The 25295-nt window shown below is 42.0% G+C and overlaps 1 protein-coding gene and 1 pseudogene across 2 annotated transcripts in view; both read left to right on the top strand.

The window, feature by feature from the left end:
* Positions 1-25295, top strand: part of FSTL5 (follistatin like 5) — a 2810134-nt gene that overhangs the window by 2704012 nt on the left and 80827 nt on the right. The gene's annotated exons all lie outside the window — the stretch shown is intronic.
* Positions 1514-4214, top strand: LOC146862558 (zinc finger CCHC domain-containing protein 14 pseudogene; annotated as a pseudogene).

Genomic DNA, 25295 nt, shown 5'->3' with positions numbered 1-25295 from the left:
CTACCATGCGGCAAAAGAAAAGGGCAGGAATGCACCATATTGATTAGATACAGCGCAATCCTGTCCTTTTCGCCTGAACTGGCGCACAGTGGGTTGCTGTGCGGTGCCTGCATTGCAGGGATGATTATTTTTGTGCAGGCAGAGAAACCTTTCCTTACAAAAACAATCACAAGAGACACTTTCCTCTTTGTATGTATGCTGCAGAATGCCGCTCACATAGAAAAAGGAAAAACGAGAAGAAATAAAGATATTTCTCCTCGGTGTGCTTCTTTTACGCATCATCTGGGGAGGAGTACGTTTTTGCTGCTGCCTTAGAGTTATGATTTCTCGTAACTCTAGGACAGTGTCAAAAAGTGCATGCCCATTTAATGCAGATAACTGCCTTAAAGGGAACAATATTTACAAGGCAGCATTAAGGCAAAAAAAGTGGCTAGTGCTGCCTGGTGAATATGGGCAGGCTCCTGCGCCACTGGAGCGTCACAAAAAGTGACATACCCGCATTGCAAGGGGCTTGTAAATAAGCCCCTAAATTGGGCCCTCTGTCACAAATGTGATGAAGTAACCCTGTCCTCCAAAATCTCAGTCTGCCTGCCCAGAGTGAAGACTGTCATGGTCTAAATCAGAATCCAACACAACAGACCTGGCAATGGGCGGCACTTTTAATCAATTATTACTATGAATACGTAGGATCGCTCAAAAGGTAATGTATATATCTATTTCCCTTGAATCAGTAATTCTATTTCATGAACTCTGAAATGACCCCTGTGCCTTATAAGTTAATATCTAGTAGATCCCACAAAGTGAAAAGAAACCAGCCTAGGATAGCGTCACTCAACCAGCAGCCATCAATTTCAAGAAGTGTGATATCACAAAAATTATGATGTGCTGGACAAAATGTGGAGAAATGAGAAAGTATCTCACGTGCGCACCACAAGAGGAGCTGCTGGCAGGTACTCACCAGTTTGCCCACGTACTTATCATCATTGATAACTTTCTCATGAAAAGAAAAAACGTGTCCAGTGTATGAGAAGTGCAAATGAATTGGAAAAGTAAGAAAAAAAAACAAAAGGAAAGAGAGACAGATGTGGTCTCAAATAAAATTGGGTTTAACTCACGTATATACTTTCAACGTCGGCACGAGCATTACCTTCGGCTGTTTTCGCGGTGGGGGTGCGTCAGCGAGGGAAGGTAAACATAGCGGCACCGGCTCGGTGCCAGACCCCGGGGTTCTTCAAGGAGAACCACAACTGTGAGGAGACAAGAGGCGGCCCTTTTCATTGTCAGTGGCTTGTGAAGAAAACCTCAACGTTCCTGGGGCGGTGGAAGCTTTTAGTCGCTCCGGTGAGCCCTCTGGGGACGGGGCCAGCCGTTCCCGAGGGCTCTTAGGTGGCACCCCTCGTCTTCAGTCCTGTGATGGCTACTGCACTACTACGGCCACGGCCCACCCAAGGAAAGCAGTGAGCGGCGAGGGGGAAAGATGCAGCCTCTTGGACCTAACTCTTTGGACCGTTAGGCGCCGAGGGACCTCGGGAACCTGGACCTGACAGTCCCCGCCACAGTGGCTTTGCTGCCACACCCCCTACTGGAAGACCGGACGCCCGCTCTCCACCTGGTAATGCGCCTTCACACCCCTTCCACTGTCGCCTGACAGCCCCGACCCCCGAGGTCTGACAGCCCCTCTTTCATTACCTATTGCGTACTTTTCCTTCTCCACTCCCACATACATATCACATACCCTTGCTGGTGTTGTCCACTGCCAACTGGAAGGCCTGCTATCCCTTCCTGTGTAGGCCTCCGGTGCAGCTCCAGCCCCTGTGCACCCCTCCACCATGGTGGAGAAGCAGCGCTGCCCCTTGGAGAGGGCCGCCGCCTACCGCTGGTTCTCGGAGCTGAGCCCGGCTCAGCGGGTGGAGTTCCTCTGCGGCCTGCTAGATCTGTGCTTACCGCTGGAACTGCGCTTTTTGGGCTGCTGTCTGGAGGACCTAGTCCGCAAGGACTACCACTCGCTCCGGGACTCTGAGATCCGCGCCAACAACCCGGCCGATCTGTCTCGCCTCACCAACCTGACGGATGAGCTGGTGCGCAGCCGGCTGCTGGTGTCCCTGGCGCTGCTGGGCTCCGAGAGCCGGGAGGCAGCCACCGTGCTCTGCCGCACCCTCACCCACATGGACTCCATCATCAACAACTACGGCCTGCAGCTCAACGAGGCACGCACGGCCGACGAGCTGCTGCTGCTCTTTACTATGGCCTGCAACCACCCGGCCTTCAGCTTCCACCAGCGGCAGCTGCTCCGGCAGGAGCTGGAGCAGCTGCAGGCCGTCATCGAGACCAGTGCCTCACCCGGGCCGGGAAGCCCCGGTGGGCAGAGTAGCCCTGGCTGCCGCAAGGTAACTCCAAGAGCTGAGACAACCATAAACGGTATCGGCAACAGTTTGGAGAAAGCCTTACATACACCAGCACATTCCATTGAAGAATCTTCACACAAAAGGCATTTGAGCAAGAATTCCAAAGTGTATATTGAAAAGATTGTACCAAAGGGAATACCTCACAAGAAGAATGATAGAACTCCTGATTGTTCATTTGAGGTCTGGTGGTCAGATTCTTCAGTAACCTCTGTTACGAAATTATCTACAGAAGCAACTGAATTTATCTTAAAGCTTTCTCGGATGTTTCCTGATGAAAATTTGGAGAAAAGTATTCCTTGCAAACCTGGTTCAGATTCCTTTTCCCCAGAAAAGAACCATGGGGAACTGAAATTAGACCTCCGGTGTTTGGCATCCCTTCCCTCCCATGTATTGAAAAACGACTATGTCAGAACGTTCTTCAGCACTTCCTCTCCTATCCAACATCACCAAAGCCTGAGTGCTGGCACTAATTCCCATCCTAAATCGAACACTCCAGTGAGTGCAGCTGTAAGGCCTATTTGTGGTGTGGCAAGTATTCAGTCTTCCCAAAGCAACACACCACATCATAACACTCCTGGAGTTCAAGTCTCTCCTTATTCCCATTCAGGAAGCTCATCTGTACCATACCGCTCTCCAGTGGATAACTCTTCCCCTCTACTGATGCCTTCAAATCTGCAGAGTCCTCAGACCCAGGAACAACAAGAGATTTTAGAATGGCTCAGAAAATTACGCTTACATAAGTACTACACTGTCTTTAGTCAGCTGTCAATGAAAAAGTTTTTGAGCTTAACTGAAGATGATCTGAATAAATTTGAATCGCTGACCATGGGAGCAAAAAAAAAATTGAAAACCCAGTTAGAGCTGGAAAAAGAAAAATCTGAAAAACGATGTGTTAATCCAACGATGTGTTCCATGAATGCAGGTGTTGCCAGGGTTCCTCCTACTAGTCATGTTGAACCTTTTCAAAGCATCCGTTGCCATCATGTTCCAGAGCTACATGTGGATATAGAACAGTTGACCCACCAGACGCATCGAGAGGGTAGTTCCTCTTCAGAATATTCCAGCTCTCCTTCAAGTCCCAGAGTAATTCAGGCCAGAGAAGGGAGCTTTGACAGCACTGAGGAGACAGAAAGATACGTTCCCTTGGAGGGACCTGAAAGGGAAAAGCCAATCATTCTGATGAATCACTTCACCTCCAACTCCATTCGCCCCACGGCTCAGGTTCTACCAGTACAAAATGACACTGGCTCAACTTCTTCCAATCAACACCCGCTGCAAATGATGAAAGTTTTGTCCTCACACATTGCCCCCGTTCATGTATTGAATTCAGTGCACAAGTCTGATAGAGTAAACACGGACGTGAAGCTCCATTCTTCCTCTATGCACTCATTCTTGCCGTTGGAAGAAAGGGGAAAGGCTTCTCCGGGGCCGAGAAGCAGCATTAAGGTTGAAAAGAGCTTAGGAAATATTATCATGGATATGCCTGCACAATCTTCGGTACCAGTTCTTTCTGGGGTCCCTGAAAATGCCTCTGGGACAACATGTGTTAACCATGCAATGCGGACCAAAGTAATTCGATCTTCCACACTTGACCGAATAAATAAACCAGGTCAACAAGAAATGGTTGAAAGCAGTACTGCTAATACCATGCCGTCTAGTACAGTCTTCCATGTTGCACGTCCATCAGTAAAATTGCTTGTTTCTTCAGCTTCTTCTGATTCTTCAACTGTTAGACAAAAATCACCCCCTTTGCATAGGTGCTGTTCTTTTACGATATTTTCTGAACAGGAGCAACATTTTCACCACTAGAGGTATGCAGTTTGTATTTGCAAGAGGCATAAGATCATGGGACATTTTCATTGGAATCTGTTACGGTGCCAATCTGACATCATTTACACTGAAGTTCCTATAATATACAATTATTATGTTATAAAATGGTATCGCCTTGTGTAGATGTGCTTTCTAATGGTGTGAGTAACTTAACCTCCAAATATTAATTCTGTTTTTATAATTTGTTAATATTTTTAACATTGAAAGAAGCGGAGTGCATACCAAAATGCACTTAGTCGAGTAATAGCTCACCGAACTGAAAGGCGCGAGACCGCGAAAACAATTCAAGGCAGTTCTGGTGAATTATAGCTCTAGCAAATGTCTGCACAGGATGTGAACCATATTCTGTGTTTGTCCTGCATTATGTTGCCATCGTAGAATGTCTCAAGTTTTTAAATATTCGACTGATTTATAACTTTATGTTGTTCCCTATCAATGAACAAGCTTGTTATTGTATCCTTAGTTTTTCTTAAACTTTTACATTTTATATTGACTTGGTAGCAGGGTCGGACTGGCATTTAGGGCAATCAGGCAGCGCCCTATGGGCTGGGCTCACAGATCAGTGTGTTGGCTGGAGTTGTGGTAGATTATGGGCCTGTTTTATGGTCAGGTGGTCCGCTTATTTTTTGTTGATTTCACTGATATTACCACAAGCATTGCCTGCAGAAAACACAAAAGCATCTAGTCTCCCGTACTTTGCGGAATACCTATGCAGCGTTCCTTTACAAGTTCAAAACTAACATGATTTGCATAGGTGGGCCACTTTTTCAGATATCGTAATCACTAATAGGCCCGACTTTTGTTTTGGTGCCCAGGCCTGTTTTGTGTCCCTGTGCGACCCTGATCAGTAATGTAATTAATCTAGTTCATTTGATTGTTCTTTGCTGATATCTGTTGAGGTCTATAGCAACAAAAAGTGAACCAATCAGAATGTAATATATGGACATGAATTTCTTAGGTTTACTAAAATGTAATTTTCATATGTCAAAGATACTCTTCCTAAATACATTGGTATGGCCCTTGTTCCATAAGACTCACGGTTCATCTCACTCACAATGCCCAGAAAGGCCGAAACCTGTTCGGAGTTGTTTTTGACCCTTCCATAGAACTTTTCGTCTAGCATTTTGCAGTGGCGCGTTTCCTTTGTGGTGGCCTGTATCCGATTTGCATCTGTTTATTTCCTGTGTGTAATGGCACAGAGAAGCTAAAAACTATGGACTGGAATGTGCCATGATGTAATTACCAGTGGTTGTGTCTAACTCAAGGATAGAGTTCACCATCACGTTTTTGCGCGGCCTGCCTCAAATAAACCTGAATTGAATGTGGGGAAATGTAATTTATAAACTTCAAACATGTTTATAATATAGAGTAGAGCAGCATATTTGGGTTGCACATTTTCTCATATGTCAACTACCCTGTAAGCAAATGTAGGGTTTGTAGAATATTGCTGAATAAGAAATGCATTTCCCTTTGATTTAATAATACAGCACATTCGCCAACACGATTATGTAGTTAGGGTGACATTTTAATTTCCATTGAAAATGTCTTTCTAAGGGGTGCTTATAACTTTGGCCCTGCTAAAGGAAGCTCCAGGAAACAGTGAGTTGCTAAGTTTTAGTACATCAAGGTCGACGCCCCTCATCTTGGTCGGGGTGTCAAAGGGAGGAGGCAGAAAAGTTTTGTTGTCCATTTTAACTTCTATAAGCACATTTTCCCTTTGCTACAGCCAACACCACTCAACAAAATAACTTCATGGCAGCTTGACATGAAACTAGTACTGTACTTAAAGCAATGCTTTGTCTTGGTTGAATGCAATTCTATTCAGTAGTTTCTGAGATATTTATGCTACAGAGAGCTGTCAGTGGGTTTCAAAGGGTTACTATAAGTATATTTGTAAAAGTTAATTCCAATATACTTTGCAGATCTGGACTGCTGAATCCTGTGAGGGTGATACATGTGAAAAATAAATAAATTCGATCGGGAGAAGAATTATTTTTTCCTTTTGACCAATGTGGGATCCGCTGGTCCACAACGGCTTTGCGAATCCAAGTGATTGGACGGGCTGACAGCAAATAAAAATGTCTGCTGTCTCGCACATTACAGGATGTCAGGTACCAAAGTATGCATCCTAATAAAAAGTGAAAGAACAGATAAAGTAGAGCATCCCTTGAACCCTGCAAGGATGTGGGCAAGCTCCAAAGTGGCAGAAACGTTCCACAAATCGAAAATATTTTTTTTTTTTTGTTGGGGATTTGTGGATCCAAATGGGTTTTCACAGATCTGGAAATTTGCTGGTATATTGGCAAACATTTTTAAATAATACACAAGGAAGATACAAATCACCGTGCACCTGTGCATGGCACAGCCATCTGCTAGAAGCATTGTGGCCGTAGATCTAGTTCTGCCCCTTCCCTGCAGCTCGCAGCATACTGTTGAAATGCCAGCACAAGGCAGTGCTATGCTTGGGTCAGTGCACACGCATATGTTATGCAGCGTAGAAGAAGTTGGGCATGTGGTCTGCAGCCAAAGCCCACTACTCTTGACCCTTAGCCATTTGCCAAGAGGTTGGACAATCAGAAGTTTTAGCACAAGGCCTGGTTTAAGATCAGTCCAGGCAGCAAAACATGCTGTGCTTTGCCAAAGGATATGCACCTCATGGGGATTGGTGGATGGAGTGCCTTGCCATAGGCCGCACGCAGTAGCCAACCTCCACTGCCCATGACCAAAGGCCATCCATAGCAAGGCTTGAACATGCAAGAGTTGGGCACAGGACCATGCTTTGCTGGAGACCCAAGCTGCACATGGCCAAAGGTTTTGCACATCGAAGTTGATTGTATAGGTGGTGGGTGTGGTGTATCATGAAAACTAAGAATTCTAATTAATCTAAATAAAATCCACAGTTAACATGAAGTCACAGTTTTGAAAAAAAAGCGGAAAACTCCCTCGAATTGAACAGTTATTGTTAGGTACACAACCCGTAACTAAAGCATGCACGGATTGCGATCTCAAACATCATTGATGGCATCTAAAACAATATCATGATGGCCTCACTGATGAGATCACAAATGACATCACCAACAAACTGATCGAATTGGTATTGCGAGTACTGCAACAATTGTTTTAGTCTCTCTTGTGATAAAATGAACCTCGACGTCAATAGGCACTGTTTTTTGTAGGCAGTTAATGAGTGAATGGTGAATATATTGTATTAATAATCCTCTTGCAACTTATTTTATATGTTTTCACTATATAGAAAGTTTAAAGCAAATTTGTGGTTAGCTTTGGTAATAATACCTTCACATATGTTTAAATAAATCTCAGGAATTTATTGAAAAAAACACCTAAAATGCATTAAAGGTTAAAAACAAAACAAAACCTAAGAACACTGAAATTCACCTCATCATACACTGCTTACGACTTTACGTCGCTTATGACATTTTAAATGACATCTTTCCTAACCTCACTAATGATCTCTCAATGACATCGCTATGGACGTCATTGATGATAGCATCCAGAGGTTCCAATACTCTGCCTTTGGCCATTAACAGAGGTAGACATGCAGCTGACCCGTGAGCCTACCCTCCCACAGATAGCCAGCCCCTATAGCCCAGGGCCTTTAGTGTCGCATGGGTTGGCCCAGCCCTCAGCAGGCAACCAACACCCTTGCACAGCAGGGGTTTGGTGAAGGGCCTGACCTCTGGCCAGGTCGTTCACCCAACCCTCCACAGGTGGCTGATCTCCATTGTGAGCTACAGGGTGCATAAACTTCAGCTTTGTGCAGCAGGGGTTTGGGAGCAGGTATTAGGCAGCACATGATTGGACCCTAGGCCTTGCACCCAACCGTTTGTGGTCAGTCAATCACCACTGCTTGTGTGTGCAGCAAGGGTTAGCCACAGGGCAAGTCTCGGTGCTGATTCCTCTGCACTCAGTCAATCCCTTCTGCATACAACTATCTTTTATGGATTGCAGTCTAATGTGAACAGCACTATCATAGCTATGTCACGAGTAGTGTCATGATATATATAATCCTGAAGGGTAAAACACTGATGATATTTATAATTCAAGTATTTGCAGTGCTAGTCTCCCTCACGGCTTAAATAAATAGCAATGATCAAACAGAGAGGAGCTAAGAGGATGTTGAACTTTAAGAGTAATTTAATTACATGGGTTAGCAACCCGTGTGGAAATGCAACTTCTACAATTTCAAATGTTAATTTAAAACCCAGATATAAACTTATTTTATTGCAAACACAGACATTACAATTTTAGTATGAGAAAAGTATATTTAAAATTCCAATAAAGAGCACCATTTCCCTGTTCTCAAGATTACAGGAAAATGATATGTTCTATTTTTTTTTCTGTTTTCAAACATGTGCCCCATTTAAGTATGCCCACATAACTGGAAAATTGTTTGTTTTCAGCCACATAAGCTTAGCTTGCACTAAGGGTCGAATAAAGACTGCCGGCAAACAACGTTGACATTATCAAGAAGAGACAGCAAACCTTTGGGGACATCTAATCACATTTAAAGTTTATTTGTATGGTCGGGATGTTTTTCTTCTTCTTACATCGTTATGAATTGTGCAGAATTCAATTTACATATTCTGGAGCAGAAGTAATTTGAATACAAGAGAGCCCGAGGCATAAACAATTTTAGTTTTATCCATATGCCCAGCTCTGTTCAGGCAAATACAGAGCATGCACAAGTGAGTATCTGTACTCTGTTTCAGAAACTCTGTTTACCATTACATTGGGAGTGACTAGGTCCTATGTATCAATTTGTTATGGCATTGAAAGAGGACATTCTAAAGTTGCTGGTTTTAAAGTCTATGAACTGTTCTCAAAATAAATGTAAAAAATGTGACAATCATCCCCGACAAAAAGTACTGGTGTTATATTTGAACTTAAAAAACCACAATCATCATTGTAAATGCTAAACCCTTTATGTCTACACAGCAGTGGTGGCAGGCATGACTTGTGGGTGGGGGTGTCGCACGGGTTCACAGGGGGAGAGGCAGGACGGATTTAATTAAAAATTTAAAAAACCTACCTTTCTGGGTCCCACACCCCCTCAGGTCCTGGCTGGGTCCTGCATTTTCACCGCAGGCAGCCTCCCTCCCTTAAGCCAATCACAATGCTACACTGGCAGCATTGTAATTGGTGGGGGTGGCGCCTAGCCGGGCGCCTATGGGGAGGCCATTTTCTCTATGTAGGCTCAATGCAGCCTACAAAGAGAAAAGGCAGAGTGTGCAATACTGGTTTGTTCGGCCCCAGAGGGCCGAACTAACTGTCAGGGCCCACAGCATTGGGCATGCCACTCCTCCCCGACCCTCCCACCCCACTGCCCCCAACCAGGCATGTCTTCTGCTTTCTCTCAGTGCGAGAAGCAGAAACATAAAATGGTATTTAAAATACCATTTCATGTTTCTGCTTCTCAAACTGCCGGAAAGCAGTGGTGCGATGCTCCTTCGCCCTAATGGAAGAGCCGCCCCTACCACACAGTGCAATATAACATTCTGTATTAAGTAGGATCTGAACAGATAATTGTTCTGTTGAAGAGTGTTTATTGATTGAACCATCAAGAAACTCAACAGTTTCTTTGTCTTGCCTTTGAGCAGTCATTCATTTATTTACAGCCATTTAGACAAGAGCAATTGTCGACTAATATATATTTTTGTAATCTGGCTTTCTAAATGGAACACCCTATCTCTTTATTTTATACTGGTAAAGCAAGTAATGTTATGTCGATTTGCATGGCACAATTTATCATGCATCATGGTATCCATGCGCTGGTGCAGGAACGTAAGTCTGGAGGTGGTCCTAGTCGAACAGCCACGTCTTCAGCATTTTGCGGTACTTGAGGAGTGGAGTGGTGCATAGATCAAATTGTAAATTTCTAATGGATAAAGAAGAGTTGTGAAAGATTCATGGCAAATTCATCACCTGAAGTATGGTGATTTATCAGAGTTCATATGCAAATGTTGATACTTTAGGGTGTTTAATTGACTGTCTGTCTTCCACACAATAATGAGAGAAGGATGCCAGGGTTTCCTTTTTATTTTCATCACCATATTGCATGCCCAAGCTAATTCTAATGTCCAAGACATGGTGAAAATTGAGACTATAAGTGGCATGCAACACGAAGAATTGTATTTTATATCCACATATCCAGATTTCTTATCCATGCTTGTGTGTGATAAAATATTTAATAAACCAACACTCAAGTTGTTATTTTGTGATGGGTCTACTAAAACACCCTGAAGACGGGAAGACCTGGTTCACTGATAGAATATCGATGTTAAACATATCGAAAAAAAACTACTGAATACAATAATATCGTTCCCATGGCTACACAGGTAAGTACAAAAATATCTAATCAAGAATATCGATGTAAAAATATAGATGTAAAAAATATCGATTTAAATATATATATATAAAATGAAATGATGTATATTAAATATATTACATAATAATATTAATTTTAACAAAATAAATTAAATTTGATATACACTTAAAAAAAATATAACAAATAAACAGAATTAAAAAAAAAATAAACACACAAATTTAGACATATATTTACTCTAAAATCTTTAATTTATTGAAAAACTTTAAAATGATATAAAAATTATATACATATATACATATATATATATATATTTATAAATATAAAAAAAAATTCTACAATAATTTAAAACATTACACTATTAGACAATTTTAGGAAAAGTGTTGGATAGCAAAATAATTAAATTTACTATTCCAACTAAAGTGATTGCAACAGTAGGGAAAGTGTTGAATAGAAGAGGGGTAAAACATGCTATTCCCACTCCAGTGAGAGGAACAGTAGCGAAAGTGTTGGATAGCAGAGGGGAAATAATTACTATCCCCATTCCAAAGAATGCAACAGTAGGGAAAGATTTGGATAGCTGAGGAGTAAAAAATACTATTCCCACACCAAAGAGTGCAACAATAAGGAAAGTGTTGGATAGCGGAGGAGTAAACATTGCTATTCCCACTCCAAACAGTGCAACCGTAGGGAAAGTGTTGGATAGCAAAGGGGTGAAAATTGCAATTCCCACTCCAGTGAGAGCAACAGTAGGGAAAGTGTTGGATAGCGGTGGAGAAAAAATGACTTTTCCAACTCCACTGAATGCAACAGTAGAATGACTGTTGAATAGCAGAGGAGTAAACAATTTTATTTCCACTCCAGTGAGTGCAACAGTTTAGAAAGTGTTGGATACTGGAGAGGTAAAAATGACTATTCCCACTCCAGTGAGTGTAACAGTAGGGAAAGTGTTGTATTATGAAGAGACAAAAATTACTATTCAGACTAAAACAGATAAAAAAACATTACAAATATAACAAATCATAAAAATCATAACAAATAAACAATATTCAGAAAGGAACCATCAAATGTATTAAATATATACAAATACAAATATTACAATATTAATTACATGTAAAAAACTACAAATAATACATCATATAAAATAATGAATGCATGTATACAATAACATTGTTTTAAACTATAAAATATTTACAAACTAATAAATTAATTATTACATAAATGTATTTTTTGTATTTCCTACCGTTTAACACAACACCAATAACAAAACACTTCAACATTTCTATTTAAATTGTTTCCAAAATTACATAATTAATAATGAATTTAAAAAGTATTATTAATAGATAAAAACTAAGAAACATTAATTGACTGCAGCCACTTTAACACTATGATATACACAACACACACCTACAATAAACTCTAAAGTAATAAAACACAATTAAAACTTATTTATAAATTAAAAACTATTACTATTAACAACTAATGATAAACTGATTAAAATGTATTTAATACCCACCCATTACTCCTTTAAAAGTAAAATCAATAGACAAAAAATGTAACAATTACCCCAAATAAATATCAAATCATCCACATCAATGAACAACTATATAATAATTATCTAAATACAAATTACTTCCCACCCTTTACTCCTCTAAATATAAAAAAAACAGCTAAAATTAATTACACAATTACCATAATTAATTAATTAGTTATTAATATTAATAATAATTGAATATTATTTATTTGTACTTAATTAACAAACATCCAATTATAAATTCATCAATTGTAAATAACTTACTGCCCACTCTTTACTCCTATAAACACCAAAACAAACAGCTACAATTCATTACACAATTACCATAATTAATTAATTAGTTATTAATATTAATAATAATTGGATACTAATTATGTTTAAATAATTAATTAACATCCAATTATAAATTCATCATTTATAAATAAATTACTTCCCACCCTTAACACCTATGAACACCATAACACACCTAAAATTAATTACACAATTACCATAATTATTTACCAATTAATTAATTATATTTAACAACCAATTAATAATTCATCAATTACAAAATTGCTTCCCGCCCTTAACACCTATAAACACCTTAACACACACCTAAAATTAATTACACAATTACCATAATTAATTACCAATTAATTAATTAACGGCCAATTATTATTTAATTGGTAATAAATTACTTTACAGATTTAACACTATAACATCTCAATTAAACTAATAGTAATACATAATAAATAATCAATACAATTTATAAAATGAAATTATTTCCCACCCTATTGCCGTATAAACCCACAATCTGCTACTGATCGATATTCTTGCCAGTGACGGCCCGTGTAGGGCGTTTTACCGGGGCGGTGACGTGGCGCAGAGGAGGGGCAGGGTAGGGGGTTGCAAAATGCGGCAAACGGCCGATTTCAGGTAAGTTCCGGAAAAAATTAATAAAACTAATTTTGTTGCGCGCGCATGAGGCACAGGGTCAGACTGATTTGCATATGGCCATGTCTGAACTGGGGTGGCAGAGTGGGCTAAAGAACGGTGATGGATTAAACCCAGATCAGTTGACTGGGGGTGAGTGTTTGCAATGTTCAACACTCCGTCCATCATTTCCTTTGGTTTTTGGTGGGTGAGGAAAAACAGCTATTTGTGACAATGATTTTATCTGTTATTTCTTTTCATGATGGTTGATTTACAAAAGCAGTATACTGTTACATCTGCTAGACAGTCTGGCCGCAGGGACATCTTTGGTGTTTAGGTTCGCGAAGAACTCGAGATACGTAGAGTCAACAACTGAGTTACACTTTACAATGGTTTTTCATTGTGTACCGACGACAGAGCAATTCATATGGTAAAACATAAAGAATGAAAATGTACACTAGATACTGAAATTAAGAACAGTGGTTATTTTGTACACCTATGACATTGTGGGTACCAATACAAGCATAAGATTTAGAGGACATTTTGCAAAATGTCTTCTTTCTTGCAGGCTGGCTTATATTTGGAAGGCACAAATAGAGAGAAATCCAATTGGTAATAATTAATGTTCTACTATTCTTTGGTCCCACATATGTCCAAATAAAAATGGTAACCCACTTGTGTGGCTGAGCTTGGCGCGTGTGACAAAACACTCTAAAACGCAACCTCGAGACATCACATTTCACCTAGCAAAATCTGTGCTTTTTTTACAATGTGGTTAGTTGTGGATTTTCGGCCCTAGCTTAGCCGCCACCTAGAAAAACCAATCACACTCAGACATTTCTGACCACCGGGGTGGTGTGACTTGTGTGGGACTAATGAGATTTACTTAACAAAAAGACCTTTCAATTCTCCTACTGTGCCTAAAAACACACTTTTCCCTCACATTTCTGTGAGAAATAGGTCTGGAATCTGTGACAAAATGTCCCTATCAATCAGCATTCTGCCAAGTCTCCTGATAAAAATGGTCTGTGACAGGAAAAGGTCCAATAAGCAACACAAACAGATCAATGTTTTACACTTATCTCTCCCCTTCCCCCTATCCTTTTAGCAACTAGGATAGCTGTGAATTTTGGGCCGTACCTCAACTGGCACCCAGGAAAACCCACCAAACCAACACATTTCTGAAAACTAGACACCTGGAATAGTCCAGCATAGTGTGCCTTGCATGGATCTCACAACATTTTCTTACCCACAATGCATGAAATCCTCAAGGTTTGGCTAAAATATATTATCATGTCTCTGTGAGGAAAAGTTTTTAAATCTGTGGGAACAACTCATTTCCTACCATCCAGCATTCCCCCAAGCCTCCTGATAAAAATGGTACTTTACTTATGTGGCTGGACCTAATCCCCATGACAAGAAAGGTTCCAAAACGCAATACATACAGATGAGATTTTTCCACTCAAAACTGACTCTTATTTTGCAACTAGCTATGAATTTTGGGTCTTAGCTCAGCTCCACACATTTCTCAGAACTTGACACCCAGGGGAGTTCAGGGTCATGTGCCTCATGTGGAACCCACAGTGTTTTCTTATTCCCTGCAAACCTCAAACTTTAGCAAAAAAAAACACAATTTACTTGCATTTCTGTGAGGTTAAGTTCTAGAATCCGTGGGCAGGCACACATTTCTTACCACTCAGTATTCCCGCATGTCTCCCAATAAAAAAATTAACTCAAATGTGTGGATGAGCCTAGCAGACAGCAACAAGAGAGTGCAGAAAATACAAAAGGCACACATCTAATTTTTCCAGGAAACCAACCCTGTTTTTAAAATGTGACTAGCTATAGTTTTTGGGTCGGGGCTCACCCATCACTCAGGGAAACTTACCACACCCATACATTTATGAAAACTAGATACCCAGGGGAGTCCAGGAAGGAATGCTTTGCATGGATCTCAGAAAGTTTTCTTACTCAGAAGCCCTTGTAAATCTCAAACTATAGCTAAAAACATATTTTCTTCACACTTCTGTGAGGGAATGTTCTGGAATAACTACCACTCATAGTTGCTCCACATCTCCTGATAAAAATGGGTCCTCACTTGTGTGGATGGGACTAGCACCCTGAACAAGAAAGGGCCGAAAATGCAATGAGGAGACATCAACATTTCCTGTACAAAAAATATTAGATTTGGCAATGGGGTTAGCTGCAATATTTGGACACAGGTTTGTTAGCTACCCAGGGAAACCTATCAAACCCCGACATTTCTGAAAAACAGACACCCCTAAAAGTCCAGTGTGGTTTGTCTCACATGGAACACCGGACTGCCTCTTTCTCACAGTGCTCTGAATCCCTCAAACCTTTCCTAAAATCACATTTTTTTGTCATAGTTCTGTGACGCAAACTTCCAGAATCTGCTGCAAACCAGCTACCACACATGTTTCTTACTTGTCCTCATAAAAACAGCATCCCAATTCTGTGGCTAGGCATAGTGCTCAGGACAGGATTAAATTAAACCAGGGTTAATGGGAGTCCCCTTACCAGGAGTCCGTTTGACCCTGGTTTCACACTATTCATACCAACACAGACACTATTGGCATTGAAATTAAAAATATCCAAAGGGATTTGGAAGATTTTACAATGAAAGTTGCGGTCAATAAGATTGAAATTATCTTAAAGGCAAATAAGTCATGATTGAACAGATTCTTCCAGTTACAGTCATAGTTTTCTCTATATGAAGGAATGGCTTTACTGTTTGGTAAAACCGAAACAGGAAATATTATCTACCTATTTTTAATTCTAAGAAATTATAGGAGGCAAATATTTCTGATTTTATGAAGAAAATATGCTACCCAATTTGATTAATTTACAATTGACAGTGAAATGGGAACTTGATAAAGCTCACCTTGTTCCTTCACACTGTAAAGTGAATCATACCAAACAAGACAATTCAGTTCTAATGTGTTAGGCCAAAATCATCTAGTGAAGATAATACATAATTTCTTTGATGGTAGAAGGCAACCCAATTTTTATACATCACGAGTTTGCAAAAGAAATATCTGTTCTCAGCAAAGAATTGCAGCTCTGAGATATAGACTTCTAGAATGTGCTTGCAAATATGGCCGTTTTTATCCTATACAAAGAGAAATTGGAACAAATTACACCTTTCTCTGCTTTCAATTATTCATTTCAAATGTTACCTACCTTCAGTAGTATCATCCTTCATCTGTGGATGCCCAGGATGCTAACTATCTTCAAGAAAGATTTTTTTCATTTCTGCCCCTAATGTGGCCTTGTTTACAAGATAAGAGTATAAAGGCAAAGATGCAGTATTGCTTGTACTTGGGCTTTATCCTCCGTGTCTTAAACTTGTTTTGTATATTCACTTATGTGTGTTCTGTGATAGATATTGTTTTCATTCCTTATGTGAGATGCCTTACATATTTACATTGGTCAAATGCTAAAAGTTATATGTTTCTTATTTTAGCTTTACTCCCCTTTGTTGTATCCGTTGAACAAGGTGTATGATCTTAAATTTCATCACTGAATGTTAAAGGGAAGAGGCACCCACTCAAATACATGAAAGGGGTGTGAAATTTGCATAATTTGTCTTTATGTAATTACATAAAACTTTCACAAATTGTGCAGAATTATGTGTAGTTACGAAAAATGCAAATTCATCATGTTGCGCTATACTTCAGCGCAAAATGCTTCTTCACATCAATTTGTATCACAATTGGCATGTCATTATATGAAGTGCTACAGGGGCGTCATTTCTACAATTTCGCTTAAGATGTGTAATGCAAAATTGCAGAAATGACACAAATTACATTGGTATACTGTAACTTTGGCCCAGGCCTAGGAAATATCTAGTTGCACATAAATCCTATCTATGCATGGTTCAAGAAACACATAAAAAGTATACGATATTATCATATATGACTAAAGGATGGGTTGGAAATGTTCTTTGTTCACTACTATTTGGAAGAAGAATGCTGTTGCAATACTTTTTTCGAACAAGCTCCAGTTACAAATCCTACCTCAGAGTAGCCATAGCAAAGCCAATAAATGTGTGTGAAACAATTGGTGTTTATTTGTGTTAGTTGTCGATTTTCTTAACCAAGTTTATGGATCGTTAAACACATTTTGCATATAATTGAGCCCGCTTTTTGGTGACTACGGGAACATTTATGGTCTAAATCACAATTTGTTTCCAAAAGCAGCTGTAACTTACTTTTGTAATATTCGGGGCTTACTCTCGTATTCCAGGAGTAGAGCAGAAGTAATCCTGTCTTCATCTTGTCGGACTCCTAAAAGCCAGGATTACTAAAAGAGTAACTGAAAAATATTTATGAATCATACCCCTGGTATTGTCAGGCATTGGCTATTCAGTCGCTGGGTGTGAACCTTGTGTGGGTTCAGATATCAGTGAGAGTTCCTGCCACTTCTGCAGACATTTTACATTTTGTTTCTTCAGATTATGTGGACTGACTGCTCATTGTTTGCTTATCACAGATGAGGAATATTTGCTGCTGTACAGTTTTATAATATTTTTTTCTAGATTAGTATTCCACTCCCCAGAGGCCTGTTCATTTCTACCTGAGGGCTCCTGGCAGTGGCAGGACTTCTGCCTTCTCCTATTGTCTGATGGATGGTTAGTCGTTTGTACACTGCAAGGAAACAATGGGCTCCTGTAAGTTAACATGGTGGAGACAAGTGACTGTAGTGTGTTTTCACCTTCCTTTGCTGTGCAAGTGCTTTTGTGCCTTACAAAAATGTACTTTCCTCGTCAGAAATTCCACATGTAGCATTTAACTTTTTTTGCCATACGATTTGGACATTAGGAAATTTGTGGCTATCATGGTGAGGAAAACGCATGCAATAACAATGTTATCCTCCCGTAAATTAGGTCGTTTTGGATTATCATTTAATAATAATGAAAACCAGCAAAAGGACTTTTCTTTGTGAAAAAATAGCTTTGTATGTACATCTGGAGAAAGTTACATTCAAACATGGTAATGATATTCTGCTAGCTAAATGAGAATGCCTGCATCAGGATCAAGCAATTGTACATTTTTAATTCAACATCAAAATAAAAGCCAAGCAGGCACAATAGGATGAGCGGTACTCTAAGAAAGCAAAAGAAACTTTAACCCCTTCGACGCTTATGACGGAACGGTTCCGTCATGCACGTCGGTTGGGCTGTGCTTATGACGGAACGGTTCCGTCATGGCCCCGCCCGCGCTCAGAACCTTCAGCACCGCGCGGAAATCCGCGCAGCGCTGAAGGGGTTAATCATGGCCCTGAAGATTCTGAAGGAGGCTGTATCTCTCTTTTCTTTAAAAAATATAGTTATTTATGATTATGAGAAAGTATAAAAATTGACCATTGCCTCCAAAACGAACACTCCCATTTTATCTGAAATCGATTGCTCAAACACTAGTAATAGGCAGGTCCCAGCCTTTTATTTTTGAGTGGAAATGATAAGAATGTTGCCAGGATTTTACAAAATAATATATGCCCCACAGAAAAACAAGAGAAAACATTGAGAACAGAGCAAAAAAACTAACATGTTCAACAGATCCCTAGCGAGACATAAAATGCAAATAAGGTTGGTGAATGTTAGAACTGGGATTTCTGGTTGGCTAGGGCTTGCGCCAAAGCCAGGCAGAAACCACCACTCTAGTCAGGGCAAGGAAGTTACACGCCAAAGATAACCCCTGCTCACCCCCTTGGTAGCTTGGCACGAGCAGTCAGGCTTATCTCTGAGGCAAGGTGTAAAGCGTTTGTGCGCGCACCCAGCAACAACACCCAAGGCCCACCACAAAGGAAACTCCACACAAGGTATTATATCAAAATAGCCTTTGTATTATAGTAAAACACATCAGATAATAAATACACACTTTACACTGTGCCAACAGGCACGGGCAGAATTTACAAGGGATTATATGTACAGGGGACAGGGCCACATGGACCACTGTCAAGAACCAGCACTTTTAGAATATAAAATTACTGTAGCACAAAATACACATATAACACACAACCAGTGACTACTGGTAACAAGAAAGTATCACCTACGCAACCCTAACCACCTTAGGAAAATGTCACGCAGGGAACTAGAACCTCACTAGCACCACCTGTACTAGGAGAAAACAAACAACCACCTAAGTATCACAATACCTGTAGGGGTAAACGCACATTACACATGATGCCTAAGACATTCAGAGGTGTAGGGAAGGAAAACACATGATGCATAAAATACATTCAGCGGTGTAAAGCAATGGAAAACACATGATGCATAAAAACATTCAGAGGTGTAAGGAAGGAAAACACATGATGCATAAAATACATTCAGCGATGTAAAGCAATGGCACATGACGCATAAACATACATTCAGAGGTGCAGGTTAGGAAACTCACATGAGCCACCACCTGTGGCAGTCCCTAGGCCAACTGACCTTGTCGGGGCTAGGACACTCAGTCCCAGTCAGGCTGCGCCAGCTGCGCAAACCAAAAGCGTAAATATCCCCAACCTAAACGTGGCAGCTGCCCACTAAGTGCTGGGCAGCTGTAAGGCAATGTTACTGGGGCCAACGTTGGAGCCCCACCGGGCTCTGGGCAGGACTAATGCCCCCAAAGCAACGTAGGAGCCACGTGGGCTCAAGACCACAAGAAATGCCCCCTAGAGCCTCTCTGGGCTCTAATCAAACAAATGCCCCCGTTTGGAGCCTCGTGGGCTCGAAAAGGATGGTGCCACTAACGTTGGAGCAGCCCGCTGCCTTCCGGGGCCGCTCGGATCGCCACCAGGATGCCCCCGTGGTGGTGGAGTCTCTCAGGGTTCAGGAGCAACTGTTGTACCTGGCGCGCCGCCGCTGCCCACTGTCAGGCGGGGCAGTGGAACAAAGGGGAACGAGCCTGGCGCCCTCTGCTCGGACGTTGCTAGGGGGACGGGGCAGCACCGAGAAACGTGCCCGTCTCGCTCCCCGCCCCAAGCTGCTAAGCCCCACTCACCGGAATGAAGGCGCTGGCTGCTGGTCACCGGCAGCGCTATGGTGGAGTCCCGCTTCTGGGACTCTGGAAACCTCCGGACGTCGGCACCACTCCCCGGATTCTCCTGACTTCCTCCTTCACCGTCCAGTGCGGGGTGGGCTCCCGCCTGGATTCTCCACTTTAGGAGCAGCGTCGCTTCCTCCCGGGCCAACAACGTGGGTGAGGGCTTCCGGACTCCGGCTAGGCCCCGCCCATGTCACAGCCCAGATTGCCTGACTTCCTGCTCGGCCGCGGCTCGGGCCGCTGCGGTGATTTCTCCTGCCGTAAGAGGGGTGGGCTCCCTCGAGATAATAAAAACAATATTCCGCGGGGTGGGCACCCGCTTACAGCCACAGCAATGTCCCTGGCAGGGTGGGCACCTGCCAGGGGACTTCGGAATCGCCGAGGACGGGGCAAACGCCGGGTGGGCACCGGCTTCCAGAATTAAAGCGCTCACAGCGCTATAAAGTCCATAAAAGTGCTCCCAGGCGCTTTAGAAATAGCCGGTCCAGCAAAACAGCGCTCCCAGAGCAGGGGGGCAAAGACTGGGCCCTGAGCCAGCTCACAGGGCCCTCCAGCAGGGAGGCAGTCCCCAGTGGCGGTCTCACCTGGCGCCCAGCAGCAGCAGCAGCAGGCCCCCCCTCAAGTGGATCCTGCAAGAGAACACCATGTAAGGGGACACAGCCCCTTTTTATACAGTACAAGGCTTTGTCTAAGGTGCAGGGAAGGGGCGAACCAGTTCCAACAGGTTCCTGAGCACTTTGTTTTGCTCAGCCCCTCTCTCTATTCACTGGCAGGGCTAGGGTCATTAGACGCACCACAGGGGCCGGCGCCAGCATTGTGTGGGGAAATCCCTGTCCTATTCAGGACCCAGGTATACTCCTCCCCAGCCATCAGGATGCTAACCTCCCATTCACCACTGGGCGACTCCTCCTGTCCCTGGGGATTTCCCTAGCCCGTCACATGACCTCACCAGCCAATCGCCAGACAAGCCACACATTTCATACTGCACACTGAAGTGCCCACTTCTAGAAGTGGCACTTCCACACTAGGTATATGCACGCCGCACACATCATCGCGCAGCATTCACTCACACGAGTCCGCACATACCAAACACGGGCCTGCACACCCCACGCATCAGGAACTACCAGGACACATACATTCCCCCATGCATTCCTATGGGAGGGCAGGCCAACCTCAACACACGCACGCATTTTACCCTGGGACACAGCGGTAAAGTGCGCAGAAACCAAAAATCACTACACCAAGTCACCCATAAAAAGCAAAAAGTTTCGGGGGTGAACCTGCCAGAAGGGCCGGGTCCAACAGTGAATGACAACGATAATCTTGATTTTGGTTTTTTTATACGCAGAGGGCAAATGAGAGTAAGAAACCCAACCAGACACAAACTACTCCCTATATAATCAAGCACACACAAAAGTACTACTGGTGAAAAGGGGAGGGATATAATTGTTGTATGTGGGAAAGTGCTTTCTTATGGAAAAGAACCCTCACCCACCAGAGTGTGGCATGCTTCCTCATAGGGTTTCTTCCTCACCCCTGCACCAACTGGTGCCTGGTGTGGGCTGCTACTCTCCAATGGAGAGGAGCTGAGGTGTTTTTTTTATTGCAGATGAGAGCTACTTTTGGGTGAGAGGTAGAGAGCCATTTATAAAGAGTGTAGTGGAAACAAACCTGTCTTGTGGTGGCCTGAATGTAAGTTTAAATCTGGATCCCCCAGTGGATAGGATTAAAAGAAAGAAAGTGGCAGCACACCAGGGCAGCACTCCTTCTGAGCAGCAGTCCAGCATAGTGGAAGTCCTTTCAGCAGCACAACAGTCCTTCTTCCTGACAAAGTTCATAGGTCCAGAAGTGGACAGAAGAGTTGGGTCTATGGGTTCAATATCTGTACCTGGTGCCGGCTTTGAAATTGGGAAAGGTTTTAGAGGGTGTCATCCCACTGAGGTGCCAGGCATCCCCTTTTCACAGCTTGTCTAGGGTCAAAAAAGAAAATTCCCCTTTGTAGGAATGCTCAGGCAGAGCCTTTGTGAAGTGCAAATGTGGTAGGTGACAGCTCCACCCGCTCATTAACTCAGAGTGGCTCATCTTGCAAACTCCTAGCTTCCCTATAGCTCACTGTATAGGAACAAAACACAAAGACCAACTGCCAGCTACACCTAATCCCGTGACCCAGGATCAAGCTGCAGGCACCAAATTTGTATTTTTTCATGCAATGTTTGTAATATTGACTTCATGTGGTCCTTTCGCATGGTTGACTACTGAATCTCACTCTGCCTCTCCCCCTTTAGCGTCCATGTCCTAAAAAATTCTGCTTATTTCTTTTTGTGCTCCTTGATTTGAAGAACCCTCTCCTAAATCCAATTCTCCAGTTGAGAATGAAGTGTCCGTAAATGTGATAAATAGTATTTTTGATCTAGCCTGAACTCCAGTATGAACCTCCTTGCTGACCGGGCATGTTTAGAAATCCGTTTTTAGATAAGGATAGACGGTCTCCAACTTGAAAGAATTTTTGTACCTTTCAAATTTGTTTCTTTTCTTTTTATTTATTGTGCAGTCTTTAAATTCAGTATTTTCTTTATCAATCTTGGTCATTAGTGCTTTTGCATCTGGAATAGCCTGGTTATCCTGATTTGCTGTTCCATTTCATGAATCTCCTCCAGTTATTTTATGGATAATCATTGAGCAGTTTCAATTTTCAAAACCATAAGATCTATACTATTCTTTGTTCTAATGCAAATGTACACCTTCTTATATTCGTAGGTGGCATCCAAGCCATGGCCCCAACTGCTACAGGCCTTATTTGCAGAAATGTGCCAAATGCATCCTGCAAAAATGTCCGAGGGCACCAAAAATAACAGTATGTTTATAACTTGACTTGTACTTAGAGAAAAATTGTCCAGGAAGAGGATGATGATACACATATTTCTTTTGTTCAATTGAACCAACACTACAATTCCCAGAAGGCATCTTGTTACATATTAGTCCAGGATTGATTTCACTTTAACCTCTCTGGCCTGTAGTGAGAATGGTAGTGATATGAATATTTGCATGTTTTTTTTGTTTTTTTTTAAAAAATCTCATATCTTATTAAATGCACCAGCTAAAGTCACATGTTGTCATTAAAACAGCACTTTGGTGACTTATGCTACAAGATACATATGTCAAGCAAATATTGTTGAGCTGATAAATGATCATGGTATCAACATTGAATCAAAACCCTGCGAAGCAGGGCACCGCTTCTGTCAGGTGATGCATGTTTCACTCTTTGAGCCACTCCTTACAGTGGAGATGGAAGCAAATCTTTCTTTTCAAGGCCTTTAAATAAAATGTAAACAAGCAATATGAACATTGTTTTATGTTTGATCTGATATTCCTGTGCATTCCAGACGAAGTGGTCTTGCTACGCACCAAAATATAAAAAGGAATGCTGGAGCATTTGCGTGTGCATGGTAGATGCTTTGACCGTAGACTAGGCACAATTAAGTTCAGAAGCCTGGGACGTAAGGAGACCAGGGACCAGATTTACAAAAAGTCAGTTTGTGATATTCTAATTGTGAATTATTGGGAATCACTAATAGGATATCGCAAACAGTGTGATTCCCAATGGGTTACAAATGGACCTGCCTCATCAATATTCATGAGGCAGAGTGAAATTTGCAAACTATTGGGAATGGGTACAATCACAAGGATGGTGGCCTGCTGGGGTCAGCAGACCACCATGTCTCTGATTGCTTTTTAAATAAAACAATATTTCTATTTTGTAATATAGCCTGTTTTCATTTGCGAATGGGTTACCACCTCCTCCACTGACTGAGCAAATTATGAATGCTTTGCGACCGCATTCCTGCCGCAAAACACTCCTACTTAGCATACTGACTGCCATGTACAGGCAGACTGAAAGGGACTTTGGGGGCCCCTAGCAGGGCTCCTGTCCCCCATTGGCCTCCACTGTGGGGCAAGGGGGGAACATGTGGTGCCTCTCATAACATCTATGGACCCTGTGACAGGAAACTTATAGTGCTTGGCACACGGTGCATGGATGTTTTGAAACATGCCTATTTCTATTGTGGATGGTGCTGCAGCCCTTTTCCACAATAGAAATAGGCCTGTGTTTGACTGCCTGAACAGCAGTCGAATCGTAATTAGACGGGTGGAACTGGCGACTACATGATGGCCGGTATCCATCTCGCAATGATGGCAGTCAGATGCTCGTCTGACCGGCATCATAATAAGGCCCTATGTGTCTACATAGAGAAACCGCATTATCTACACCACCACCTATTTTGGGAGTGTTCCCTTTTCAACCTTGCATATCTCTTTGGCAGGGATGTGCAAAATGTGCGTAATTTACTTTTGTGGCATTATGCAAACTTACAGCAAATTAACGCAGAATAAGAGGTAACCAAGTGAAATACAAATCTGTCATTTAGCTCTATAGTTTAGAAATTGGTTCTTGCATCAATTGTTGACACAATGATGCATTTAACCCATTCAGTGCCACGGCCTTTCCCCCTCCTGTGCCGGGCGTTTCATTAGTGGGTGGGGTTCATGACGAGATAGTCTCATCATGGGCACAGCGCGACCGTGCTCCATGACGAGACTATCTCGTCATGGGCACAGAAGAGGTTAAACAGGGGCACCATGAACAACAGACTCGTACATTATGTTTTTTCCTTTTGCCGTAAATTTTGACTTCGAATTACTCTGAATTGCGCCATTTGTCTAATTAGGCATGTCATTTTGGGAATTTCGCGTAACAAAGGTAAGTGCAATTATGCACAGCATAATTTAAATTTCAGTGAGACCTTCAATTTAGGCCGGTCCTAACATGAGCAAATCTCTGTTGGAACTTATCTATGGTATTCTTCCATATTTTTGCCTTTTTTTGCTGAACCTGTGAGTGCAGGCCACTTTACTCCTGCTAACCAGTTATAAAGTGCTTGTGCTCTCCCTTTTAAACATGGTAAAACTGGCATGCACCTAATTGGAATATGTCATTGACGTAGACGTCCCTAGTATAGGGTACTACAGGAAACTAGGGCATGTAAATACACACCACAAATTGGCTACAGCACACATTGTGCCACCCACTTCAGTAGCACTATAAACCATGCCTCCGGGAATGACTTTGCACCATGTGTGTAGAGTTTTAAACTGCCATTTCGGCCTGGCAAGGTAAACCTTTTGCTAGGGCTAAACCATCCATTTTAGCACTTGCAATTCAC

This window comes from Triturus cristatus, chromosome 2_2, assembly GCF_964204655.1.
Source record: "Triturus cristatus chromosome 2_2, aTriCri1.1, whole genome shotgun sequence".
Classification (NCBI taxonomy): domain Eukaryota; kingdom Metazoa; phylum Chordata; class Amphibia; order Caudata; family Salamandridae; genus Triturus; species Triturus cristatus.
This window is presented reverse-complemented; position numbering and strand designations above follow the sequence as displayed.